At 43.2% G+C, this 6,498-nt stretch overlaps 1 non-coding gene across 1 annotated transcript; it reads right to left on the bottom strand.

Moving 5' to 3' along the window:
• Window positions 1-4,190: 4,190 nt before the first annotated feature.
• On the bottom strand, window positions 4,191-4,263 carry trnav-cac (transfer RNA valine (anticodon CAC)). The gene has a single exon. It is a non-coding gene; the product is annotated as a tRNA-Val (tRNA).
• Between the last annotated feature and the right edge of the window lie 2,235 nt (window positions 4,264-6,498).

Here is a 6,498-nt window from a genome sequence, read left to right as displayed (position 1 = left end):
GGGGATCCTCTCGGTGATCTCACCGGGAAAGATGTTTGATCCCACTTAGACGGGGTAATTGTCCTCAATAGCTCATCCACAGAATGACTATCCCAAGAGTCTTGGGAAGAATAAAAATATACATTACATTTACATCTTTAAACGGCGACAGAAATCAAACTTAAAACAACATGTCCAGGACATTCAAAACCTTTAGCTTTTTTAGACCTTTGAAAATAGCCTTAGACATTCACTACAACGCCTTATTATTTACAGACAATATATTTATTAGGACTTGATAATAAATGTAAAACAGAGAAGCCACTGTAAATAAACTGTTTCTTAAATGTTTCTTTAAAAACTGTAATATTGTTAATAAAACACACACACACACAACAACATTTCATTTTTAAACGAACCTTCCAAGTGTAAACGCTTCCTGATCCCGGGACTTCCTGTTTCACAAACGTTTTCACGATCTGTTTAAATATTAAATACAATGAACACCTTCAAGCCTTTTCCTACAACCACTTTAAAACAGAAGTATAATAGCGGGAGATAAGCCAAACAACTTACTAAACCCTTTCGGACGGCTTTACTTCCTAACCAGACGGTACGGCAATCGGTCATTTCTAAACACGTTCCCCAGAAACAAGCCTAGACCTGTCCGGACTTCTAAAGATCTTTCCCAGAACCCCCCGCCCTACAGGAAACGGGCACCCATCGCTTAAATATTAGCCCTCAACGGGCAAACAAAGCCCTTTTAAAAACATTAAAGTTTGAAAGATCTTACTTACCTCCACAGAATAATCGTTTCTTAAGTTTTTCGGCTGGTTTAGCTTTTTGCACCGCTGTGAAGGTAAGAGACATGTTTAACCTTTAACCACACCGCTTTATAAAAAGCTTTAACCTCTTACAGGCTGCAGATATATACTCACAGCTATCAGATACCGGGGCTGACGGCCTTTCAGATTCTTGAAAGGTTACGGTTCTCGAAGGTAAAACGAAACAAGCCCTTGATGTGGAAGGCCTTTCGTTGTCTCGAACCACGTTTCTTAATACTGTTAGACAGGATAATTTTTTAAAATTAACAAAACTGGACTCAAACATCTTACAGAAACGTTATACAAACAAACAGGGGTTTAGTTCTTACCCGGTCGGCAGACAGCCTGTCTAGGGACAACCACTTCTCTTGGTCGATCCTCGGAGACATTAATCACAGGCCTTTCGATAGTTTCTGTGTAATTAAAGAGACCGGCATTAATATGTATTAAAACGTTTTCATAACTCTAATGAGCCGCTTCAAAACCACACACACCCATACATAAGAACCCATGAGCGCAAACACAAAAATCTTACCGTTGTTGTTCCAGATGATCTCCTCAGCGTTGGGAATTAACTCCTGTTGACTGGCTGAAAAATAATTTTACAGAACTTAAAACAGATGTTATAGCCTTATTTACAATACATGCACACAACACGCTCTGAGTCAGTGAAAATAATCTGAAGACTTACCAAAAAACTCGTTTAAATCGAAGTCGCAGATGTTGTTTCCGGACACTGTTGATCTTTAGTCTTAAATCGAAAGGTCAGTATGAGTCTGTCGAGCTGAAGACCAGACCTTCATACTTATACTGATGTCCACATGCCGGATCTTCTTGTAAGGCATTGTTCTGGTCTGGCCTTTGTGCCGCCCTGTTACCAATTAACATATCAAAACCAACCAATAAAATGACACTGCATCAAATTTCAAATAGAAACCAAGATGGAGACGATCTCTCTCCTCTCTACTCTAAACTTTTATTAGAACCTTTTGGTCTCTCAAAAAAACATTTTTAAGCATCAAGACCTATAGTCAACAACCACTAAGAATATTTTAGGCCTTTATAAGCGCTAAAAAACAACCTGAGCCAAGAAAATAACCATAAAGATCTAAAATAACTAGCGCTTTTACAGTGATTTTTTTTTTTTTTTTTTAATAGCGATGCTTTGTTTGGTATTAAACAAGTCACAAACTACTCAGAACAGAGTTTATCCCCGCAAAAGAGATATTTGGGTTTACTTTACAAAGCTTATGAATTATATAGGTTAAAAGTATTCTGAATGTTTTGATACCACACGCCATACCTACTGTTGTCTGAGCCCACCCCCGCCCCCCATGGTGTGAGTGATTTAGCCTTGAGTGTTGTGATCTATTTAGCATTGAGTGATCAGTTGTTTTTATTTTTTAAACGATTCCTTATCATCAGGGATTGAGACTGCTAAAATACCTTAAAAGCATATCCTTATCTTAAGTCTAACTCTTATGAGCTTTAAGACCCTAGAATGTATTTAAGTAAAACGACTGAACACATTATGTGAGAGATAAAATATAACCACAGCTTTTTTTTTTTTTTTTTACAAAAACAATTAACCTATACACACAAACACCCACACACACACCCTCTTTTTTAATTTTATTTTTAATTAAATTTGAGGGGAGAGACAGAGCCAGATACAGTGTGGATAACATAAATACCCTATGCAAAACAGGCATTGATAGGACCTGGGATCATAACAGACAACAGAACTTGTTAATCTTATAAAATGATTGGGCGAGATAGAGAGAGAGACAGACAGAGACAGTGTGAATATGATAAACGCACTATTCAAAACTGGCATTGTTAAGACCTGGGACCATTACAGACAACAGAACTTGTTGATCTTATAACGGTTTAGATTTACTAAACCATTACATGTATATTTAAAAAAGACCCCCAACCACTACAGGAAGAGCCGACCCATTCACACTCTACAGTTGACCAACAAGAACAACAAGAACAACAGGTTATGGGCGGCCTTGTTGTTCAGGGTTTTATGGGTGTACACTTTCTGACGGATATGACGTAGGAATAATTAAGGATATAACTCTACCTAAAATCACGCCCCCCAATTATGACGTAGGAATATTAATAAGCTTAGGGCATACGTCATAACAAAATAGGCCGCGCCCAAAAAACCCTACTATCTACTCATAAGAGTAACAGCAATGTCGCCGATCCTGCTACGGTCGTATTGTAACAGCAACAACATGTATCGATTTTAAAAGTGTCAGTTCCTGCGCCTCGCAAAGCTACCCTTCTGTGATCGTTTGTTCTCAAGGTCAGGATTTCTTGCCACTCCGAGGAAGAGAAAACGACATCCAGCCTTGGGGCAGAGAGATGGGGACAGGTAACACGGCACTGGCACGCGTGCACCGCGGGTTGTTTCCGCCCGGTTTCAAACCAGGGACCTTTCGCGTGTGAGGCAAACGTGATAGCCACTAAACTACAGAAACCAACCCGTCCTGGTGTTTCGAATGGCTCCCATCGAAGCCGGCAGGTAAAACGTGCACAGGCGTTTCCCGTGGGCCAGCCTGTGAGATAAAGGTTTCTATTTTCACTGACCTATTTTGCATTGCTCAAGGGCACATCAGGACACTTTGGAAACTCTTTCAAAGGAAGAACGTCCTGAGCTATGACAAGACTTACACTTACCCCAACAAGGTGATGCTCAATGGCTTGTTCAAACAGCTGCTGCTCGTCTTGTGCCACCATCAGACAATCACAGAGCTATTGTGCCTTCTACACCTTACGGTAGCAACAAATCTAACTACTGCTTTACTTTAACAATAATAATGACGGCGACTACGACGACAACAAGAACAACAAGAACAACAACAACATCAACAAGAACAACAACATCATCATCATCATCATCATTATCATTAGATTTTAATTAAAAGTGGCTACACGAGCGTTAACAATTTCAACCTGTCGACGGACGGACGCTCTGAGTGCACCGATTTCGGGACACTTCGATAACTCTTTCAAAGGCAGGACGCCCTGCGCTCAGACAGTGCCTGCACTTAGCCCAACAAGGTGATGCTGAATGGCTTGTTCAAACGGCTGGTGGTCTTCCGTCACCACCAGACTATCAGAGCTATACTGCGCCTTCAACTACATAAGAGTAACAGCAATGTCGCCGATCCTGCTACGGTCGTATTGTAACAGCAACAACATGTATCGATTTTAAAAGTGTCAGTTCCAGCGCCTCGCAAAGCTACCCTTCTGCGATCGTTTGTTCTCAAGGTCAGGATTTCTTGCCACTCCGAGCAAGAGAAAACGACGGCCAGCCTCGGGGCAGAGAGATGGGGACGGGTAACACAGCACTGGCACGCATGCACCGCGGGTTGTTTCCGCCCGGTTTCGAACCGGGGACCTTTCGCGTGTGAGGCGAACGTGATAGCCACTACACTACGGAAACCGACCCGTCCTGGTGTTTCGAATGGCTCCCATCGAAGCCGGCTGGTAAAACGCACACAGGCGTTTCCCGTGGGCCAGCCTGTGAGATAAAGGTTTCTATTTTCACTGACCTATTTTGCATTGCTCAAGGGCACATCAGGACACTTTGGAAACTCTTTCAAAGGAAGAACGCCCTGAGCTATGACAAGACTTACACTTTTCCCAACAAGGTGATGCTCAATGGCTTGTTCAAACAGTTGCTGCTCGTCTTGTGCCACCATCAGACAATCACAGAGCTATTGTGCCTTCTACACCTTACGGTAGCAACAAATCTAACTACTGCTTTACTTTAACAATAATAATGACGGCGACTACGACGACAACAAGAACAACAACAACAACAACAACAATATCATCATCATCATCATCATCATCAGATTTTAATTAAAAGACCACCAGACTATCAGAGCTATACTGCGCCTTCAACTACATAAGAGTAGATAGTAGGGTTTTTTGGGCGCGGCCTATTTGTTATGACGTATGCCCTAAGCTTATTAATATTCCTACGTCATAATTGGGGGGCGTGATTTTAGGTAGAGTTATTTCCTTAATTATTCCTACGTCATATCCGTCAGAAAGTGTACACCCATAAAACCCTGAACATCAAGGCCACCCATAAATACCCCCACCCCTCTGAAGGCAACGCCCCGAAACTCTCCTCTCTATTTAAGAACCCGCGCTGCTTTTAGGCAATACCTCTTTAATTCTCAGCATCAGAAACATCCCGCTTCTTCAACATGTCCAGCGACATCAACATGAAACCCCGCAAGAAACAATCCCGGGCAAGGGTTCCTGTAATCACCATTTTGAAGATTGAACGCTCCTGGGTGTTGTTCTGGGGGGCTCGACGGGGTTACCGCTTTAAAAGGTATCCCAGCTATGTTGGAGTGGAGCTTTTTGCTTTGGGAGAGAAGGAGGGTACGTTGGAACCTTTTGAGACGGTAATTGAATACTCTTATGAGGACTGGTTGAAGGTGATGGCCTGGAGAGATCTGGGGCTTGTGGATAAGACTCTAGAAGGCTTGCAAGAGGGTCCAAGAGAATGCGAAATGGAGTCTCCGACTCAGGGTTTTGAAAGGTGTGAATGGGAAAGCTTGCAGAACTACGGTAGAGTGGTGAAGAGTCTATCTCTAACTACAGATCGTAAGGTTTTGTTTAGCAGTACCCTGATTACAAACCCTATTGAAGGGGGTGTGGAGGATCCAGAAAAACAGGTTACTGAAATTATGTTTGACGCCGTGGACTGGCCGTTCTTGAAAGAGGTCATAAACTGTATAAATGATGGTTTTGACATCTTGACCAAATGTTCGCAACTGGATTTGGTTAGAAGGAGAAAATGCTGGATTATGGATTATATATCCCCCTTCAATGACGACGACGATGATAAAACAGACGACGTGTGGGGTTTTGGAGGGGGGTCTGACGGCTCAGGGGCTACTCTCTTCTAAGAGGGCGGTGTGTCGTGACGTAGTGAAGAGATAGGATAAAAGGCGCAACAATTCAATCATGGTTGAAAATTAAAGAGAATGTCTTACCTGAAAGCTGCGGACGTCGACAGGCTCTACAGGCCTCTTCAAACCCGGGATCACCCCTGGTTCTATTCCCCAGATTTTGTATACACTCTGGAACCCTTTGACTGCGGTTACTCTCCAAGACCTCAGACCCCGGTCCCTCAGGACGAAACAACATGCGGTGCGATGGATGTCCAAATGAGTCTCGGGGATCCCCAGCCTCTGGAGCTCATGGAGGTCCTCGATTTTGCCGAATTGTCTACCGTCTGTGCGTCTCAGCAGGGGGTCAGTCCAATGGATGGAGAAACACCCCACAAACCACCAGGCGACCCAATGAGCATCGGACTGTCCCGGGGGCGTGATGAAGACGCAGGATTTATGCCCGGGGTATGTGACCAAGTAAGCAGAGTGGTTAAAAGCACCCTGGTGTATATTCTGAGTGCTCTCATCGACCAAGCTCTGAAAGAAGTCTGTCGGGGGTGTGAAGTGAATCACCCCAGTCAGTTGAGACACAGTTGTTTGTTTGAACCAGACCGTTACTATTTCCTGTTCTATTTCAACGTGTTTTACAGAAGACTGAACAAACCGTGGCTGAAACCGGCACTAATCAAGGCGCTGTCTTACTCCCACATACATGTCACTGCGGGACAAGTCCAGAAAATCATAGATGAGATTTTGCTGGAGCT

This window comes from Amia ocellicauda, assembly GCF_036373705.1.
Source record: "Amia ocellicauda isolate fAmiCal2 chromosome 11 unlocalized genomic scaffold, fAmiCal2.hap1 SUPER_11_unloc_1, whole genome shotgun sequence".
Classification (NCBI taxonomy): Eukaryota; Metazoa; Chordata; class Actinopteri; order Amiiformes; family Amiidae; genus Amia; species Amia ocellicauda.
This window is presented reverse-complemented; position numbering and strand designations above follow the sequence as displayed.